Source organism: Ursus arctos, unplaced genomic scaffold (genome assembly GCF_023065955.2).
Source record: "Ursus arctos isolate Adak ecotype North America unplaced genomic scaffold, UrsArc2.0 scaffold_16, whole genome shotgun sequence".
In the NCBI taxonomy this organism is placed as follows: domain Eukaryota; kingdom Metazoa; phylum Chordata; class Mammalia; order Carnivora; family Ursidae; genus Ursus; species Ursus arctos.
In genome coordinates this window covers 23,791,421-23,812,219 of record NW_026622830.1, presented here as the reverse complement: position 1 = coordinate 23,812,219, position 20,799 = coordinate 23,791,421, and the positions used below count along the sequence as shown (strand labels likewise).

The 20,799-nt window shown below is 41.8% G+C and overlaps 1 protein-coding gene across 1 annotated transcript in view; it reads left to right on the top strand.

Moving 5' to 3' along the window:
- Positions 1-12,709: 12,709 nt before the first annotated feature.
- The window catches only part of ITCH (itchy E3 ubiquitin protein ligase), a 126,201-nt gene continuing 118,111 nt past the window's right edge, over positions 12,710-20,799 (top strand). The window contains exons 1-2 of the mRNA XM_026503324.4: positions 12,710-12,820; positions 16,738-16,814. The gene's annotated coding sequence lies outside the window, so the exon portion shown is untranslated. The remainder of the gene's footprint in view (positions 12,821-16,737; positions 16,815-20,799) is intronic.

The window sequence follows — 20,799 nt, the reverse complement described above, 5'->3', positions numbered from 1 at the left end:
GGGCTTTTGTCTCCTCTCCTGCAGGGCTAGCCTCTGCCAGGCCACCTCATGCCAACCGTCCACATGGGTTACCCCAGCCACCTGCTCCCATCATCTCTGAACCCTGCATTCTGTTCACTATCGTGGACTTTTGCTCCTCCCCTTTAGCTGACTCTGTCTCCAGAACCTGTTCTACCCTGGAGGCTGTGTCAATAGCTCCAGATCACGCTGTTCACGACGGAGCCCGTCCCATGGCCAGGCCTTCTTCTGACCTGGACCGTGAGGGAAATGATAGTCATAAAGCAAATAACAGCACCTGCTTCTCTGAGCTCTAACAAGCACCAGCTCTACACCAGACTTGGTATCTATCCCCTCTTATTTCATCCTCATGACACCTGGTTGTACCCATTTTACAGATGAGAACACAAAGGCTCAGAGAGATAAAGTCACTTGTCTGTGGCCACGCAGCCAGGAAGTTGCAGAGCTGGAGTTAATCCTGAAGATATTTAGCTCTCACAGTCCTTGTCCTTTGCAAATTCTTTAAAAAAATTAAATAAAATAATGGACATAATAGTGTTTGTACCAGTATAACATATTTTTATTAAAATAACTTTTAAAAAGAATTACATGTTTCCTGACCTCCATCTGCCAGAGCAGTCTGGCATTCCCCATCAAGTCTCCTTCAAGAATTCCTTAGATTTCTCTGGGGGTGTCTTTCCTGTGTTCCAAAACAGGTCCTGTTGGCTGCCACGTGACCTTACCATTGCTCACCCTAATTGAGTAGGTATTTACAGTGTGCCTGCCATCTGGCCTAGCATTCTATGCACATGATTTCATATACATGTCCACACACCCCTAATAGACATACACTAAATATAAACAAATTATATCTATAAATAAAAAAAATATTGTTTCTCTTTCACAAATAAGGCACGGAGAAGGGTGGTAGCTATTGGTAGCATCCAGACCTCAGGGTTGGCAAAGCAAGCTGTAGTGTCCATCCTTGCAGTAGTGATCCTGGCATCTTTCCTGGCATGAATTCTCAGGGTGATCTGGGGAGTTGTTCCTAATGGTACACAGTCCCCAAGGCTGGTGCTCTGGCTCTCATGGACATTCTATGGACCACCCAACATCCTTTACTGAATATCTTTCCTACTCAAGCTGAAGAGAGCTGGTTTCTTTTATTTGCAACTAAGCTTCTTTTTTTTTCTTTTTTAAGATTTTATTTATTCATTTGAGAGAGACAGAGACAGAGAGAGAACACAAGCAGGGGGAGAGGCAGAGGGAGAGGGAGACACAGACTCCCCGCTGAGCTGGGAGCCCGACATGGGGCTCAATCCCAGAACCTGGAGATCATGACCCGAGCCAAGGCAATCGCTTAACCATCTGAGCCACCCAGGTGCCCCTGCAACTAAGCTTTCTGATTGGTATGTTCCATAGCAATTCTATCAGGTATGTGTGTTATTTGTATTAAAGGTATTTTTGAGTTATTTAATTAATGTTTTAAAGTAATAATATAGGTGCTTGTGAATCCACCATCCCCCAATAAAATGCAGAACCTCCCAGTAACCTGTGTCTAGCCATCTGCCCTCCTCCCCACCCAACCCTTTCCCCGACCACAGTGACCATCCTCCTGACCCTGTTCATCATTCCCTCTCTTTTTTATTTTAAAAAATTTCTATTGAATTATATCATAAATACAGTGAAGTACACAGTTATCAAGTGTATAATTCAAATCTGTATGTGTGTGTATAGATTTTTGTATAACTAGATCAATATACAGATACTACCCATGTCCCAGAAGGCTCCCTCATGACCCCTCCCAGCTAATTCCTAACGCTCCAGAGAAACCAGTGTTCTTACCTGTATTACCTTATATTTGTTTTATCTGTTCTTAAACATTAAAAGAAGATGTATACTTTTTATGGGTGTATATTCTTTGTCTAGCTTCTTTCATTCATCATTATGTTTGTGCAAATCATCTATGTTTTCACGTGTAGTGGTAGTTTGTACTTTTTATTATTATATGTATTCCATTGTATGAATATGCCATAATTTATTTTATTCATTCTCCTATTGAAAACATTTGGGTTGTTCTTTTACTTTTCTTTGTGTATTGCTTTATTTCATCTATATGTACTTCTAAAAGTGTCATCTCCATGTTTACAACTGTGGGAACTGAGGCTCAGAGAAGTTAAGTGACTTGCCTGAGGTTGCACAGCAAATAAGCAGCAGACCCAGGATTGACTCCACATCCGAAGTGCTGCATCTCAGCTGCAGAGGTAGTGGAATAAAGGCCCTTCCTCTTTTTACGCTCTGGGACTGGGGGATTGCCATGGGTGTCCAAAAGACCCAGGTGGCCTGACTGTCCCTGGTGGCAGCAGGGTTGTGATGCAGCTTGGTGGCTGGGAGCTCATTCCTACCCTCTCAGGCAGCAGCCACAAGTTCCTGACAGCGCCTTCCACAACCATTGTGTCAGTCCAGGTTTGGAAGGCTCAAGGTTCAGGGGCCCAGCCTCTGTCTGTCTCCAACACTAGGCCAGGCAGAGTGGGGTGTGGAGTCACCAGGTGGGCAGGCTTAGGCTGGCCACCCTGATGGATGGCCTTGCGTTGGCTCCCAGCTGAACTCGTTATCACCCTACCTTAGCGGTTTGTCCTTCTTTTGCATATACTCCGTGATGTGACTTACTCTTAACTTCTTTAAATCAACTCCCTTTTTAAAAAACAACTTTAGGAGCACGTGGGTTGCTTGGTCTGTTGAGCGTCCAACTCTTGGTTTTGGCTGGGGTCATGACCTTGGGGTTGTGGGGTGGAGCCCGCCTCAGGCTCAGAGCTCAGCGAGGAGTCTGCTTGGGGTTCTCTCCCCCTCCCGTCCCCCATAATCTCTCTCCTTCTCTCTCTTTCTCTCAAATAAATGAATAAATCTTTAAAAAAAATCAGAAACTGTTCTTCAAAAAAAGAAGTTATTTTCAAAACTATTATTTTTCAAATAGCTAATATAAGCATCTGAGACATTATTCAAAGAGTATGAAAATGTATAGAAGGAAAATGTTTTCCTCCTGCCCTTATCTCGCAGCCACCCAATTCCTTTAAGAGACATCCACTTTATTAATTTCTTTTGTGTCTTCCAGAGATGTTCCATGCATATATAAACAAATGGATAGTCTATTTACTTTTATTTTTTACCAAATGTTTAGACTTTATTTCCTAAATAAAATAAATTGGAGACTGTTTCATATCTGTATATATAGATGTTCCTTGCTTTTTTTTTTAAAGGTTGCATAGTTTTCCAGTACCATGCTTTATCTCATCCCCTACTGATGGGCATTGACCTTCTTTCCAGATTTTTCTATTACATACAATGTTATGATAAATAACCAGATTCATCTGCTATTTTGCTCATTGCATATTTATCTGTAAATTCTTAGAAATGGAACTGCTGGAACAACTGGCATATGGGGGTTCTTTCTTTCTTTTTTTTTTTTGCATATGTGTTTGGAGAGAGAGATTGAGAGAGTGAGTGCACGTGTGCACATGAGCAGGGGAGGAGGGGCAGAGAGAGAATCTTAAAGCAGGCTCCACCCTGGGGTTAGAACCCAGGTGGAGCCCTACTTGGGACTAGATTTCATGACCTTGAGATCATGACCAGAGCCAAAATCAAGAGTTGGAAGCTTAACCAACTAAGGCACCCAGGCACCCCACATTTGTGTGGTTTGTGTGTGTGTATTTTTTTTTTTTTTTTTTTTTAGAGAGAGTGTGAGTGACAGGGCGAAGAGGCAAGGCAGAGAGAGAATCCCAAGCAGGCCCTACACCTGGCTCACAGCCTGATGCAAGGCTCGATCTCACGACTGGAGATCATGACCCAAGCCAAGTCAAGAGTTGGTCGCCTAACCGACTGAGCCACCCAGACACCCCCACATATGTGTTTTTTAAAACAACTTTATAGAGATATAATTAACAAATCATAAAATTCACCCACTTAAAGGGACAATTCAATGATTTGTAGCAAACTTACTGAGTTGTGTAACCATCACCCTAATCTATTTTTAGAATATTTTCAGTACTCCAGTAAGATCCCTCATGGTCATTTACAGTTACTTTCCTTTCCCATTCCCCACCCCGACAACCACTCATCTCTGCTTTCTGTCTCTATACAGATTTGTGTTTTCTGGACGTTTCATATACTGAACATGGAAATCATACAATATGTGATCTCTTGTGTCTGGCTTATTTTATTTAGCTTAATGTTTTTGAGGTTCATTTGTGACGTAGCATGTATCAATAACTCATTCCTTTTTATTACTGAATAGTATTCCATTTATGAATATAATACATATTTTTATTCATTGAGTTAATGGATATTTGAGTTGTTTCTTTTTATTTTCACTTTCTGGCTATTATGAATAAGGTTGCTGTGAGCATCTACATGCAGGTCATTGGTAGACATATATTTTCATTTTTCTTGGGTAGATACCTAGAAGTGGAATTGTTGGATCATGTGATAAATTTATTTATTTATTAATTTATTTTAAAGATTTTATTTATTTAGGGGCGCCTGGGTGGCACAGCAGTTGAGCGTCTGCCTTCGGCTCGGGGCGTGATCCTGGAGTTGTGGGATCGAGCCCCACATCAGGCTCCTCTGCTGTGAGCCTGCTTCTTCCTCTCCCACTCCCCCTGCTTGTGTTCCCTCTCTCGCTGGCTGTCTCTATCTCTGTCGAATAAATACATAAAAAAAAAAAAAAGATTTTATTTATTTATTTGAAAGAGAGAGAGAGAGCATGGGGAGGTGATGGGGCAGAGGGAGAAACAGACTCCCTGCTCAGCAGGGAGCCCAATGCGGGGCTTGATTCCAGTACCCTGGGATCATGACCTGAGCTGAAGGCAGATGCTTAACTGACTGATTCACCCAGGTGCCCCATGTGATACATTTATATTCAGCTTTTTAAAAAATCAAGAAACTGTTTTCCAAAGTGTCTGTACCATTTTATATTCCTACCAGCAATATATGAAACTTCCTGCTTCTCCTCATTCTTGTCAACGTTTGTTATTGTCTGTTTTATTATTATTCTTATTCTTATAACCATTCTAGTGGGTGTAAATGGCATGTCATTGTGGTTTCAATTTGCATTTCACTAATGACTAATGATGTTGGGAATCCGTTCATGTGTTTATTAGTCATTCATGTACCTTCTTTGGTGAAATGGTAAAAATGCTCATTTTTTAAATGGGGTTGTTTATCTTCTTATTATTGAGTTTTGAAAGTTCTTTGTATATTCTGGGTACAGATCCTTTACAATATGTGTGTTCTAAGCAAATATTTTCTCCCAGTCTCTGACTTATCTTTCATTTTTTTCTTTTCTTTCTTTTTCTTTTCAAAGACAGTATTCACCCATTTTTATTCTATTTTTATTTTTTTAAGTAGGCTCCACACCCAATGTGGAGCTTGAATTCATGACTCTGAGATCAAGAGTCACATGCTCTACCAACTGAGCCGGCCAGGTGCCCCTATCTTTCATTTTCTTAATGCTGTCTTTAAAAAATTCTATTGAAGCAAAAGTCGCAAAAAATAAAATCAGCCATTTAAATATTGAAAAATTCTGGGCACCTGGCTGGCTCAGTTGGAAGAACATGCAACTCTTGATCCCAGGGTCATGAGTTCAAGCCCCATGTTGGGTGCAGAGAATACATACATACATAAATCTTGAAAAATAAAATTAAACAATTCATTAAGGTGCATTTTGAAGAAAAAAATTGAATTTTGATGGTCTAATTTTTAAAAATTTTTTATTTTTTATTTTTATTTATTATTTTTTTATAGATAATGCTTGTTGTGTCATATCTAAGAAAACTTTTCCTAACCCAAGGTCTCAAAAGTTTGCTCCAGTGTCTTCTAAAAGTCTTATAGTTTGACTCTTCTCTTTAGGTTTCTGATCCAACTTAAGTTATATAAGCCCATCATTTGACATGTGGATATCCTGACATAAGTATTTTTAATTTCAATAGATATGGACAAATTGTCTTCCCAACATAGCGGGCATCACACCAATCAGCAGTGAACATGGCTGTTTTCTCACACCTTTGCTAACACAACTAAAATATCAACCTTTTTGTTCTTGGTCAATCTAATAATGAAAATATAAGCATGTCATAGCTTTACTTTGCTAAATTCCTTTTTTTTTAAAATATTTTATTTATTTATTTGACAGAGAGAGAGAGACAGCCAGCGAGAGAGGGAACACAAGCAGGGGGAGTGGGAGAGGAAGAAGCAGGCTCCCAGCGGAGAAGCCTGATGTGGGGCTCGATCCCAGGACTCTGGGATCACGCCCTGAGCCGAAGGCAGACGCTCAACGACTGAGCCACCCAGGCGCCCCATACTTTGCTAAATGCCTACTTTACCCACAACCTAAGCACTACTGTGAAATATATTAGCTCTGGGTATTAGCTACCTATTGCTTCAGCATACATTACCAAGAAACACAGGTGACTGGACCATTTAACCTTGCAGGAACTGCCCCTCCTTCCCTCCAACCTTAGAAGGTCCTCAAGGACGGAAAATAAAATAACACTCCCTGTATACTTGATTGCACCCTTTGCCACCTCAGAAGTTTACATAAATGGAGGCTGAGTTCTAAGATTCCCAGGATTGTTTCTGGCCTGACATCTTCCCAGCTTGCATAAGGTGACCTGGATGCTTGTTGCTTGACTCTATATTTGACTGAAGAATTTGCAGGCATGACTTAAATTTTTTTTTTAAGAGATTTACATTCTGGTTTAGGACACGACATTTCCAGTACTATAGGCAAGAAATGATTCTGATCTGCAATTTTTAGAGCTAGGGCAATGGGGCTTTACCAGGAGAAGGACAACTTTAGGTTTAAAAGCAAGAAAAGAGGCAACTGGGGATAATGAGCAGTAGAAGCTCTGACATACTGTTTATTATCCAAGGGAGTTCTTCAGTCCGGCAATTGCTCATCCAAATTTTAGTCCTCCCAAAAAACTGCAGGAGGAGGTGCTCAGAGCTCCTTATGGCTATTTATTTTTATGACTTTTTTTTTCTACTTCTAAATTCAGTACAGAAAATCTGAAGGATACAGAGAAGCACAAAGTCTTTTTTTTCTGCATTGACTCAAAAAGAGGCAGTTGTGAAGTAGGTGAAAGAGACAGCCCTAGGTTTAAATATCAGGTCTGTTTCTTGCATTCTTTGTGAATTTTGGCAAGTCACCCAACCCTTCTGACCTCTGTTTCCTCCTCTAGAAAAGTGGTACTCACAATGCCTCCTCCCTCATTGGGGATGAACATAGGCACATTTAGTTCAGGGTATACAGTGGGCACTCAGTGTGTCTCTGTCTCCTCCTTTCACGATTTACAAGAAATTTTCATTCAAGCATTTTCTGAGCATCTTTAAGGCATTATTACAGGCCAGAGGAAATACAGGGATGGATAAGACTGTGTCTTTGCCCTTGAAGAACTTATGGTTTGGGGAAGGAGAGATTACATGGTCCAGTCTGCTGTCTTTTGATAAAATAGGCACGTGACTCCAATTTTCAGATGTCAGCAGAGGCCCAGAGAGGCCAAGAAATGGAGCAAGTAAGTAGTAGGGAGGGACCTGGAACATAGTTAAGAGGACTATTGGGACAGAAGCAATGAGAGAGGAATTTTGGAAATAAAATCATGCCAGTTTGTAGTTCAAAAGAGAGGAACAGGGGCACCTGCCTAGCTGGCTCAGTCAGTAGAGCATGTGACTCTTGATCTCAGGTTCATGAGTTCAAGCCCCATATTGGGCGTAGAGCCTATTTTTAAAAAAAGGAGAGAGAGGAACAGGTGGGAGATGGAGATGTCTGCAAATGGTTACAAATCCAGCCCTGAAGGTGGACTGCATTTTGTTTGTGCAGGATTTCTCCCTTCCCTCCCAACATTTTATTATGAAAATTTTCAAACCTATAGAACAGTTGAAGAATTGTACAGTGAACATCCATCTATCCACCACCTCGATTCTACTATTGCTGACCGTTTGCTGTATTTGCTTTGACATGTATTCATTCATTTATCTAGCTCTCCATCCACCCATCTTATTTGATGCAATTCAAAGAAGCTGCAGCGTTCACTCTCCCTCTAGACACTTCAGCACCCCTGTCATTAGAGCTCAATGTTCATTTTTGTTTTTAGGTTAAATTTACATACAGTAATGTGCGTAGATCTCAAGTATACCATTTGCTGACTTTTGACAAATGGATACAACTGTGTAATCCACACCCCTCACAAGGTACTGAGAGAATATTTTCAACAGCAGAAAATTCCCTTCTGCCAGAGGCAACCACTATTGTGATTTTTTTCGCCATTGATTAGGTTTTACCTGTTCGAGAACATTATACAAATAGAATTTTGGAGTGTATACTCTTTTGTATAAAGCTTCTTTCTTTTAGCATGATGTCTGAGGCTTATCTATTTTTTGAGTATTAGTAATTTTGTTATCGCCTAGTAGCATTCCACTGTATGAGAGACTGTAACACAGTTTATCCATTTTCCTGTTGATGGAACACACAGAAGTTTTAAACACTTTGAAGTGGTTGCCAGTGTTGTATGGCTGGCTGCAAATCCTGGCTCTGCTACAAGCTAGATACGTGACCACGTACTGGTTTCTTTGTCTCTTTGAGATTCAGTTTTCCCAATCTGCATAATGGGAAAACTGACAGCTATTGCTTATTGAATGCTTGTCAGGTGCCTGCCTGGCACTGTTCCAAGTGTTTTACATATTCATTTAATCCTCATAATGACCCACAGGGTAGGGTATATTACTATTCCCATTTTATAGATTTGGAAACGGAGTACCCCACCTAGTTGCCGGAGTATTCAATGAGTCAGTGCACGTAAAGCGCTTGAGACTCTGTGTTGTAACTTCAGTGTGGACAGTAAACATTAACTGTTATTTTTCATTTTACCTTACTGGCCCTTAGAGGAATTTATTTATTTATTTATTTATAGGTTTTTTTTTTTTTAAGATTTTATTTATTTATTTGACAGAGAGAGTGCACGCAAGCACAAGCAGGGAGAGCTGCAGGCTTCCTGCTGAGCAAGGAGCCTGATGTGGGATTTGATGCCAGGACCCTGGGATCATAACCTGAGCCAAAGGCAGATGCATAACCAACTGAGCCACCCAGGTGTCCCTCTTAGAGGAATTTAAGTTTATTATCCTTATTGGAGAAAGTGTATAAAACCCTGGGTATAGGGTTGCCAGATAAAATGCAGATGTCCAGTTAAATTTGAATTTTAGATAGACAATGAAAATAATTTTAGCATAACTATGTTACATCAAATTTGTCACATCTTTTTTTTTTTTGAAGATTTTATTTATTTATTTGACAGAGATAGAGACAGCCAGCGAGAGAGGGAACACAAGCAGGGGGAGTGGGAGAGGAAGAAGCAGGCTTCCAGTGGAGGAGCCTGACGTGGGGCTCGATCCCAGAACGCTGGGATCATACCCTGAGCCGAAGGCAGACGCTTAACGACTGAGCCACCCAGGCGCCCCCAAATTTGTCACATCTTAATGCTAAAAAGTTATTCATTGTTTATCTGAAATTCAAATTTAATCGAGCATCCTATATTTTTACTTTCTAAGTCTGGCCACTCTACCTCAGACGAATTGACTAAGGTGACTAGAGACAGACCTTGTGTACATCATTTTGCAGATGAGGAAACAGTCTTAAAGAGGGCAAATGAGAGAGCCATGAGGTCTTAAGTGGATCCAGATATTTGGATCCAGATCTTAGGCTCCTAGAAGCTCCATCCAGTGTCTGCTTTTCATCAACGCACAGCTCTGCCACTTTTCAAGTCTTCCCCGGCCTCTGGCAGTTGAATGCAGCGTGGCTTCAGGGAAGAGGGGGACAGCAACGTGACTAAGTGTTCTGTAGGGAAAGCCAGTAAGTGACAGGCGGCGTGTGGGCTGCTGGGGTTTCTCTTCCCACTCCTTCCAGCTCTGCATCCCTGCTTCCTTCCCTCCTTCTCTCTCCAGAGGCCTGGAAAGCGCCTTCCCTTGCGGGTGGGGGCCTCCTCCAGCCCTGCTTTGGCAGGGCTGGGTCCTGTCCCAGGCTGACCTGGGTGTCCAAGGCAGAGGAGGGTGTAGGTGGTTCAAGGCTTTATCAGTCACAGGGGCTGCATTCTGACTGGGTCTAGACTGACTTCTGAATCAGGGAACCTGGGAGCCAGAGCCACAGCATGGGAGATGAGGAAGTAGCCACACTGGGATTCTCTGCTCTCACCAATTCAGCTTCTCCTTGGAGAACCACCAACTGGAGATTTCCCAGAATCTTCACAACACCCTACGAGGTAGAATCTATTGTTTCCATGTAGACATTTGGACACTGAGGTTAAGGGACTTGCCTAAGACCCCTAAAGTAAACTGTTGACAGTCAGGACTGGATCCTTGATCCATATGCCTCTGAAGAAACCTAAATTACTAACTTTTGCTAGGTACTGCCTCCCCGATCAGAGCTAATCCACCCTATAGGCATCAGCAAGTTAGGGTAGCATAGTCCAGTGTTTCTCAAAATGTGATCCCTGAGCATCAACATCATCTGGGAATTTGTTAGAAATGTAAATTCTTGGGCCTGATAACAGAACTTTCTGACTCAGAAATTTTGGGGCTAATACCTGGCAATCTGGTTTTAATAAGCCCTCCAGGTGATTCTGATGCACTCTGAAGTTTGAGAATCTTTGGTGTATAGTAGAAAGAGGGGTATTTTTTGAAAAAAAAAAAAGGGGGGTATCTAAAGCACATTTGTTTTAAGTAAACTTTTATTGAGGTATAATATGAATATAGAAAAAGACACAAATCATAAGTATACAGCTCAATGAACTTTCACAAAGTGAGGATGCTTGTGTACCAGCACCCAGATCAAGACACAGAACATTATTACCTGCCTGGAGAAGCCCCTTTGTGCTCCTTCCTGGTACTACCTCTCCTCAAAGATAATCACTATCCTGACTTCAAACACCATAGAGTAGTTTTGCCTAACATTATATGCTTTTAAAAATTATAGATGAAGACATGGAGTGCCTGGGTGGCTCAAGTCAGTTAAGTGACCCACTCTTCTTTCAGCTCAGGGCATGATCTCAGGGTTGTGAGATCAAGCCCTGACTGGGGCTCCCTGCTCAGCAGGGAGTCTGCTTGAGATACTCTCTCCTTCCGCCTGCCCTTCCACTCCCCAATACATAAATCTTAAAAAAAAATTGTAGAAGAAGACAGAATATGGAACCAGAGGACTTTGATTGGACCCCTGGTTTCCTACTAAGTGATCTTGAACCAGTCATCTAATTTCCTTGAGACTCATTTCCTTCTCTGTATAATATTAGGTCATAGAAATACCTCAAACCTTAAAGGGGAAACTGTGTTTCCCAGACTTGTGTGGTGTCAAGAATCACCTGGGGCACTAGTTAAAAAACCCACATTCCCCAGAGCATACATTCTTAATAGGACAAAAATTGGTTGTGGGTAGAGAGGAAACTTTTTCCTTGCTTATGTAAAAGCACATATATACATATCGTACATTAATAGATATACAGTATATATGTGCTATTAAAATTTCATGGGGGGAATAACTAAAGAAAAATGTCTAAAAATGTTCCTTAGAGAGCTGATAATATTTAGAAACGGTTGAAAAACCCTGTCTTATAGCAGTGATTCTCCAAGCGTGGTCTGTGGTTAAAAATGCGAATTCTCAGGCCCCACTCCAGATCTACTGAATCGGAAATTCTGGGGGTGGGGCCCAGCAATCTGTGGTTTAACACATCTTTCAGGAAATTCTGATGGGCACTAACGTTTCAGAACCACTGCCCTGGAGATTCTGAATGGGGCAGGTCCCTAAGTCTGGACTTTAAACAAGCTCTCCTAAACCATTTTGCAGGAAACATTGACATAGAGATTTGAACATACTTTGAAAAATGCAAGTGACTTTCCAGATGGTAAAATATGTTCATAAGGAGGAAACAGGCTAAACAATAATAGTGAAGGTCACTAATTACTAAGCACTTAGCTGGGCTTCTGAGTCTACTTGCACAGCCTATTAATTCTCACAAACAACCCATGAAGAAGAGGATGGACTCTGAAGCCAGACTGCCCACATTTGTCTCCAGCTTGTGACTTGGTTTATGCATCTGTAAAGTGAGGATAATGGAGGTACTCTCCTCATAGATTTGTTGTGAGGTTTAAAGCTTATTGATCAGCTCTTCGAACACCTGCCACGTTGGCACCACTTATATGTAGGCTATTTTCATCATCCTTAAGCGCACCCTGTTAAAAGGTGGATTTGAACCCAATCAATTTAACTCCCTAGTGTACTTGCTTAAAGACTAAACTATAATCCAGTGGTTCTGAAGTGTGATCGCCCACCAGGAGCACACCAGAGTTAGAAATGCAAATTATTAGATCCCATCCCGGATCTGCTGAAAGAGAAACTCTGCGGGTGGGGCCCCTGAGTTTCAACAAGCCCTTCAGGTGATTCTGATGCACACTAGTGCTTGGGAACCACAGCTACAGTCTTTAGAGGTTCGGGGGTGGGGGATGCTTTTAAAAAAAAAAAAAAAAAAAAAAAGCCTAGTGGCTGGGAGCAATCCCAGAGTCCCTCCCACCTAAGGGCGAGCAAACTCCAGTTTAGAAGCGTTCCCCAGTTCCTGCCCACATTCCCGGCCGGCGCGCAAGGCCTTCTGGGGTTTGTGGTCCACATCCCTCCCGAGCCGGAGGCGCTTGCGCGTTGGCCGCCAACTCGCTCTAGTTGCTGTGATCGGGGCTCGAGACCGGCTGCCATCTTAGTCGAGGGACTGAAGAGTCGCCGCCGCCCCGAGTCCCGGTAAACATTCGCGGGCGGACTGGGGGCAGTTCTGGGTAGAGGGGGGAGTCCTCACGAGAGTGTCCGAGGAGACCCAAGGGTGAAGGAGTGCGGCGCGTGGGCAGAGGACTCCAGAGCCGCTACTGCTCTCTCTTCCCTCACAGCCGGTGCCGTGGGGGGCGCGGGGAGCTCGGGCTAGTGGCCGAGGGGTGGGTTGGCCGGAGGCGCCGAGCAGCCACTATCTGGCCGGGGTGTGCGGAGCCCCTCGCCTTGCGGGCGCCGAGTTGTGAGAGGGCTGGGCGGTGGCGGGCGCCTGCAGGGTCCGGCCCGGCGCCCCTCAGCCCCGCCCGGGGTCCACTTTCCCGGGGCCCGGCCTATGCGCGGGGCCCGGCGGCAGCGGCCGGAGCGGCCGACGTGGCCCTGTGAGGGGCGGCGGCCGGGCCCACCTGCTATTCGGCTGGCCTTCCCGAGACTTTTTGGAGCCCCCAGTCGCAAGGCGGGCCCAGCACAGCGGCTGCCTCCTCTTTCTTCCACTCCCCTCCTCCCTCCATTGTCCCCCATCGTGGTGGTCCCGGCCCGGGCGCCCTTTTCCGCGCCCGCTACCGCGGCGCCGCCGGCACCTCCCGGCGCCGACTTTTGCAGACGTGGAGCTGTCATTGCCCTCCCTCGTGAGTGCCCTTTTCTTTAGCAGAGAAAAGAAAAAAGTAGCCGTGAACGTATTGTAAGGGTCGAAACGTGATGAGAACATGACTTAGTGTGAACTAAGTGGGGATCTCAAGTTTTCAGACATAGTCCCGGCCACGACTTAAAGAGAAACGCCGGGTTTCTCCCTCAAGGTAGACGTTGGGCCTAAAGTTAGAGGTGTAACCAGGTGAACGTGCAAATTACCCGCAATTCACGATTCCCCATTAACAACTCAGCTTGTTTGCTTGCTTATATTCACCTCTTACTCTTGTTACATTTTCTGTCATAATCCTACAGCGTCAGTATACTTTTTTGGGAGTGAGGGTTGGGGAAGGAAAAATGGAATTTTTTTTCCTTTGGAAATTATTGAGGCACTGGAGCTAGCCACTTATCATTGCACTTAGTTGGGGTCTCCCACATCTACTGCTAATAGAATTCAATTTTAAGGAAATGTGTAAAGGCAGTGTATTTCCACCCTCAAAATTGGCTAAGGATTTCTCAACTGAAATAAAATTCTCATGGCAGATAATGCTGAGAGCCTGCATTAATGTATTCATAGATTTACTCAAGGTACAGTTCCAACAGAGAAAGTAAGTTTTTTGGGTGTGAATCCAGAAGGAATTCCTTCAGCTTAGGAATCAAGTTCAGTATAGGAATCAAGTCAAAAAGGATATGAGATAAAGAACGAGTGCAGAATACTTTTTCACAGTATTCTAGAGGAAATCATTTCTAAATTAAAACACATCTGTTCACCTATTGGAAGAGATAAACGAATAGTTCCCAAAATTTCCCATTAGAATAATTAGGGGAGCTTTTTAAAAGTAGAAATTCCAGGGTCTCCTTTCCTAAGATTGATTTAGTAGGTCTGCTTTGGCCCTGAAGAATTTATTTTTAAAACATGCCTCAGGCAGCTCTCATGGGTCTTGGGAACCACTGAGGCATCAATACTGTGAACCTACTGAGGAATGCTCAAAAAGCTTTGAGACAGAAGTGACCAGTTCTGTCTGGGGTTTGGCCATATAAGGTGGCAGGACCTACCCCCAGTCCTAAGTTGGGTCTTAGATGATGAGTAGGAGTGTGATGAGGATGGGGAAGGGGAAGAACAGGGCAGACAGAGGAGACCCCTTAATGCTGTGTGCAAATGCAGATGATTGTGCGAGAAAAAGGATTCATGGAGCAGGAAGTGGGATGGGGAAGGAGAGCATTGTGGGGTGTGAGGTCAGAAAGGTAAAAGGAGGTAACTATATGAAAAGTTATAAGTATAATGCTAAAAAACTTGAGTTTTATATTAGCAATAGATTCAGATTTTAATCAGGGAAGTGATATGAGTTACATGTGTGTTGTAGAAAGATGGCTCTGGTGATGAGAGGGAAAGGATGGAAGAGTGGCTATTGCAGTGGTCTAGGTAAGAGGTGAAAAGGCTTCATGTTGGAGAGAGGCTGTGGGGATTGGATTTAGTTCTTTACTAGTGCAATATTGTTGCCATATTTTTGGATGAGAATTTTTAGTGCCATACTGGGTAAAAAGGCTCTTATTCTGTAAAAAGAACCCACTAGCAAATCTGAATAGTTCTGTCAGGTCATATATATATTAATGGTATCAGAGTATATTGTTCATTAGCACTTTTGAAATATTAGAAAGAGTCAGATTGGCTGCAATTTGGAGGAGAACTTGGAGATTAGACTGCAGTTTATGACTATCAACACTATTGATCTAAGTTTGTTGGAAGTGCTTTTCTCTCGTACTCAGAAACTTGGTATTAGAATTTTAGAGTTGAAAGACATTGCAGAGATTATCTAGTCCACAGTGGCAAATATATTTTGGTTTATGAACCAACTCTGCTTTGAAGTAGCTGCCAGAGCACTGTATGGAGAAGGATTTTGGTCATATGTGTTCTCTGGGAAAGTGAGTTATGATTGAGTAGTGATGCTTCCTATGGACACAGTATCTAGTAGGTGATATATGTGCCAGGTATATGCCATCCTTAGACTAGTCCAAACTATTAGTTTTCTGTTTGTTTATATATTAAAAAAATCCTAAGCAGGTTCGGTAATTTACTTAGAACTAGTTAAGAATTAGAGCTAGAATCAGGATCAGGAGAGAGAAAAGGAAGAACTGAGTTTTGTAACTCTTAGTTTGTTATTCTCCAATGTGTCAAGATGAATGTGGGCTGCTAAAGAGCTTTTGGTATTAGACCAAAAGAAAAAAGATACTTCTATCTAGCCTGTGCCTCTTGACTGTTTAGGCAAGAGTTTAACAAGGAACTTTGGCCTAGAAGTGAATTTTGTTGTATTTATTCTGGCTTAAGAAATTTGTTGTTAGTATTGATAGGAAATAATCACCTGCTTGTGGGTTTTTTTTGTTTTGTTTTGTTTTTTTCCTCTCACTTCCTTGTTCCTTACCTTTCTCTCAATTTTGGGTTTTCGGGATTGGTTTCCTTCATATGAGTTAAGGCAAAAGTGTATAAAGTTATTTTTTCCTGTATTTACAGCACCTCGCCAAATTCTAGGCTCATAATAAGCTCTTAGTAAAGGCATGTTGATTTTTATGGCTGTACATGATACTGGTTTTGAGTTAACATAAATTAGCGGGGTGGGGGGGGCTGTGCAGAATTGAATTGCAGCATTATCTGGTTGGTAGATCTGCCCTCAGCTAAAAATATTGGGTTGGAAATAGCCTCACAACTAGTAGTCATTAACCAGGAGCTGTTCCTCCTTCAGTCTAGCAGCGCACTGTCCTTGGAAAACTGCTGCCACCTCAGCTTTTTTTCTTTTCAGAACCGACTGTACTCTGATCCTTGAAGTGCTTTTTCTTTTCCTATCCTTAGGAGCCTCCCAGGTTGCAGGAACCATTCTTACATTGACCCCAGTAGGTAGAGTGTGTATTTTATGGCCATCTTCATTTTGCCATGTAGCCATCATACCCAGGTGGGCATCACCCCATACTTTGTAGGAGTCATTTTCCCCGACTCACCTTCTTATCCTGCCTGCCCCATCAAAAATTGTCTATCCCCCCCCAAATTATCTATCCCATGAAACTTTTTATTTTATTATTTTTTTAAAGTAATTTCTGTGTCCAGTGTGGTTTTTGAACTCATGACCCCAAGATGAACAGTTACGTGACTGAGCCAGCCAGGCACCCTTATCCCATGAAACTTAAGAAAACATTGTGCTGTCAGATTCCCAAGGTCGTTGCTAATCTGATGTGTTTAACCATAGGAATAATATATTAATGGACCCTCCTTCCCCTTTCAGGTAACATGCATTTAACAGTGGCCTTCTGGAGACAACGCCTTAACCCAAAGAAGTGACTCGAAGGGTGAGAACTTCAGGTATGGTGGCAGGCCCGTGAAAGAGATTGGGGCGCAGGAATGGTGCAGAGGGTGAGCTCTGGTCATGTAACTGCTGTGGGGGAGGTATTGGGAAAGAGGATGTTGATGCTGACTACATCAGTTGGTTGAAATAGGCATTTTCCACTTGGATTTAAAACTCAGAGTCTCCTCTATAAGGATTAGCCTGTGACCCACACTTTGCTCTCACTTTGGGTCTTCTGACTTTTCTGTTTCTGTTTTTCTTGGACATAAACACATTTTTCCTACTGGCACTATTTTATAAACATTTATCTCTGTATACTTGTCCAGATACGTGCATTATGGTTAAAAAGTGTTAAGAAGTAAGAAGAAGGCAACATGCAGTGGAGAAAGATAATTTGGAAAGAAAAGGTCTGATTTGATTTTGCCACTGACAAACTGTGTGACTTTTGGCAAGTTATTTTATATCGCCTGGTCTCAGCTTATAAATCTGTAAAATAGGCGTATTGATTCCTACCTGCCTTCCTGACGTTGTTGTGAAGATCAAATAAAATAATACATACAGAAGCTTTAGAAAAAAATGAATTCACAACTTAAGACATTATCTAAGTCTGTAAGGTGGGAGAAGTTGGCGGTAATACTGAGAAGGAAAACATGAGGACAGGACAGATTGACTTTAAAGGATCAGGAGAGAGAAAAGGAAGACTACTGGATAAGAAAAAAAGTAGAGCATGAAAAAACTCAAGCAGTAAGAGAGTAAGGAGTGAATGAAGTAGAACTAATGAATTGGTAGGTGAGAAAGCTGAATAGGATAGAGAGAGGTCCCTTTTACTAGCTCTAACCTTGCAACTCTTCCTTGTCATTGTCACATAAATGTCCTCTCCATACTTAGATTCCAGTCTTCACTGTAAACATCAGTAGTGTTATTCATACCGCTGTGTGACCCTTTGTGTTTAGTTTGTATTTTTGTTAACTAATTACCCTATAAATGCTTAGAGACCAAGACTATGATTTGCTTGTTATGGTGTCCCAGGCCATTACTATAATCAAATGTGTGCTTACTCTGTTCTTTTTTATAATTCTGGAGAGAAAGGAAGGAGATAGGGGGAGCTTTGTGAGAGATAGTAGGAAAGGAGGTGGCTAAGAGGGAAAGTAGGTAAATAAGACATGGTAAGAAGAAGAATTCTCAAAAAAGTGAAAGGAAATAAATGAAAATGAAAAATACATAGAGCAAAAATGAAGGGGAAAAGGAGATGGTGTTATCTGCAGTAAAGGAACAAGGCAGCTTTCATTTTTTTTCATGGTGATATAATACCTCACAAAAAGTTATGTGCTGGGAAAGATAATTCTTCATAGCAAGTATCTTTTTTTTAAAGATTTATTTATTTGATAGAGAGAGGGAGAGAGCACAAGCAGGGGGAGTGGCAGAGGGAGAGGGAGAAGCAGGCTCCCCACTGAGCAGGGAGCCCGATGTGGGGCTCGATCCCAGAATCCTGGGATCATGACCTGAGCCAAAGGCAGGTACTTCACTGACTGAGCCACCCAGGTGCCCCCATATCAAGTATCTTTAAAATATTTCTAAAAGTATCCACTACATCCTGAACTCACAGAGTAGTTCTTTGTGGAAAGGAAACTAGGGCAGCATTCAGGAGATCTGGATTCTAGCCTTGGTATTTCTTGTTACTTAGTATTGTCATCTTGGGCAGTTCACTTAAATACTCTCTGGGCCTCTGTTTCCTCACTGTCTATTAAAGGTATCAAACATGATGATCTCTCCGTTTTCTTCTAGCTTACTCTTCGATTATATTTTGTGCGCTATGTTCTGTCTTACTAATTTCTCAGGGCTTTGTTGGTATCAGAATATAAGATTGGTCTTGGAAATATCTTAAAGTAGAACTTCATAATATCCATTACCTTATAAATGAGAAGCCATTGTATTTTAAGTTCGACCCTAAACATTGGCAGAAAGAGAGACTTATAGAAAACCTAAGTATAGAAATGTTAAGTTTGTAATATTCAGCAAGTATTTATTGAGCTCCTGTTGTGCTAGGTCCCAATGGGTACTTAATATAAAACCCCTGTCTCAAGGTTTTTGTGTTTTTGTCAGGAAGACAAACTTGCTCACCGGTAATTATTGTAAAAAGCAAGGTGATAAGTGCTATAATAAGGATTGCATTACATTGCATTGCAATTTAAGGTAGTAACTTTAGATTTCTTGGTTCTTTTAACATAATTGAATACGTGCTAAGTGCTGCTGTATGGTAGGTATTGCAGGGACTCAAGATGAAAAAAAAAGCTCCTGCTCTCAAGAAACTTGCAGGGTTTTTTTTCATGTCTGGAAACTGCTTACCCTAATAGATTTACCCTTCTGTCTCAGGAAAGAAGTTTTATACCGTATCATCACTTCATAGTTTTAAAATAAGAATTTATCTGCATATTGAGCTTACCTCACTCCAGAAATGTTTAATAACATACTTGCTTTCTGAGAAAATGTATATTATTTTGTTGAATCTGTAATGTTTTCTCTGTCAGTGACAGAAATTTTTCTTTTCGGTTAAGGAAAAAATCCAGATGTTCTCTGGATGGCATGTTTAGGTGAACTTTGGTTTGCTTCTTACTCATTCAGAGGAAGGGGGATCTGAAATTTAGCCTTGATTCTTCGTTCCAGGGAATCAATTCAGTTTGTCACAGAGGAGAGGATGCTAGTCAGAAGGAATCATATTGTAGGGGTTAACAATGTGTACTAGAGTTAGATTGTCTGGTTTTGAATTTTGGCTCTACTGTGTACTGGAGGTATGACCTTAGTCAAGTTCCTCATCTGTAAATTGGGAATAGTAATGGCATATATCCATAGGGTTGTTGTGTGGATTAAATAACATAATGTATTTTTGCTTGAACAATAGTTGGCTCATAATAAGTATGAAGTGTTCATTGCTTTTGTTTTATTATCATCATTACCACCAACCTTGTCTTAAAATTACTGTCTCAATTCTTTAATTCATTAAATAAGCTTATCTAGGGTGAGCATTGTAAATTTAAATGGAACGTTTTAAATAGTAAAGATCAAATTGAGACTTAAGTAGAACTAAAGAATTCATGTTTCTCTAATGGGGTAGCGGTTAAGCAGCTTTGGCTTACTTTTTTTAAAAAAATTAAAGGTAAAATTGACTGTTTTAACCATTAAAAAACACATAATTGGCTCACTTGATCTAGTGGGGAGTATAGGACCAAGTGTGGCCTGAACATCTTTTTAACTTTTTTCTAAACAGAAGCTGGGAATCCAGGTTTTGTGAGAAATCGTTATTTTTAAATGTTGGCAACTTTTGAAATCATGATATAAACACTGTGGGCCAAGCAGATCACCCCTGCGGGCAGAATTTGTCTTGTGTGTTGCCGCTTTGCAACCTCTGTTCTGGAGCTTGACTTTTTGCATCATAACCCGTGCTCCCTGCCTTCCGGGAAGAAAGTCCTTACCCACATAAAGGTTTAAAACAGTTCAGGCAACACCTCAGAGTAGTCTAGGGCTGAATGAGAGGTATGCAGAATAATTATTAAGGCAGAGAGGAGGAGGGAAGTTATTTAAGATGGATTCAGAATGGGCAAAGGTATGGAGGCAGGAGTGGACTTGAGATGGTGGTAGGTAGTACAGCGAATAGATTAGTTGGAGTTTAGATTAGTCTGAAGAGGGTCTATATGGGCCTGGAAATAGGAGAAAGTTTGGAAAAGTTAAGAGACCAGCCTTCTTGTTTAGGGATAACCTTAAGTCCTATTGGCTGACATGATAAAATGGTATTTTGTGGTGATTTATTAGGTAATATTGAGGCCTGCAGTATTTACCAGGGTTGGTAGGGTCTGGAGGCAGGGAGAACAGGCTCTGGAGGTAGGTGGTAGTGGGAATGGAAAGGAAGGGACAAAAGCTTGTATAAGAGACAAAAGCCTACATGTGGGTCACCCTGTGATAGTGGGACCCTGCAATAGATAAAGATAGACAATTTTGAAAGCTTTT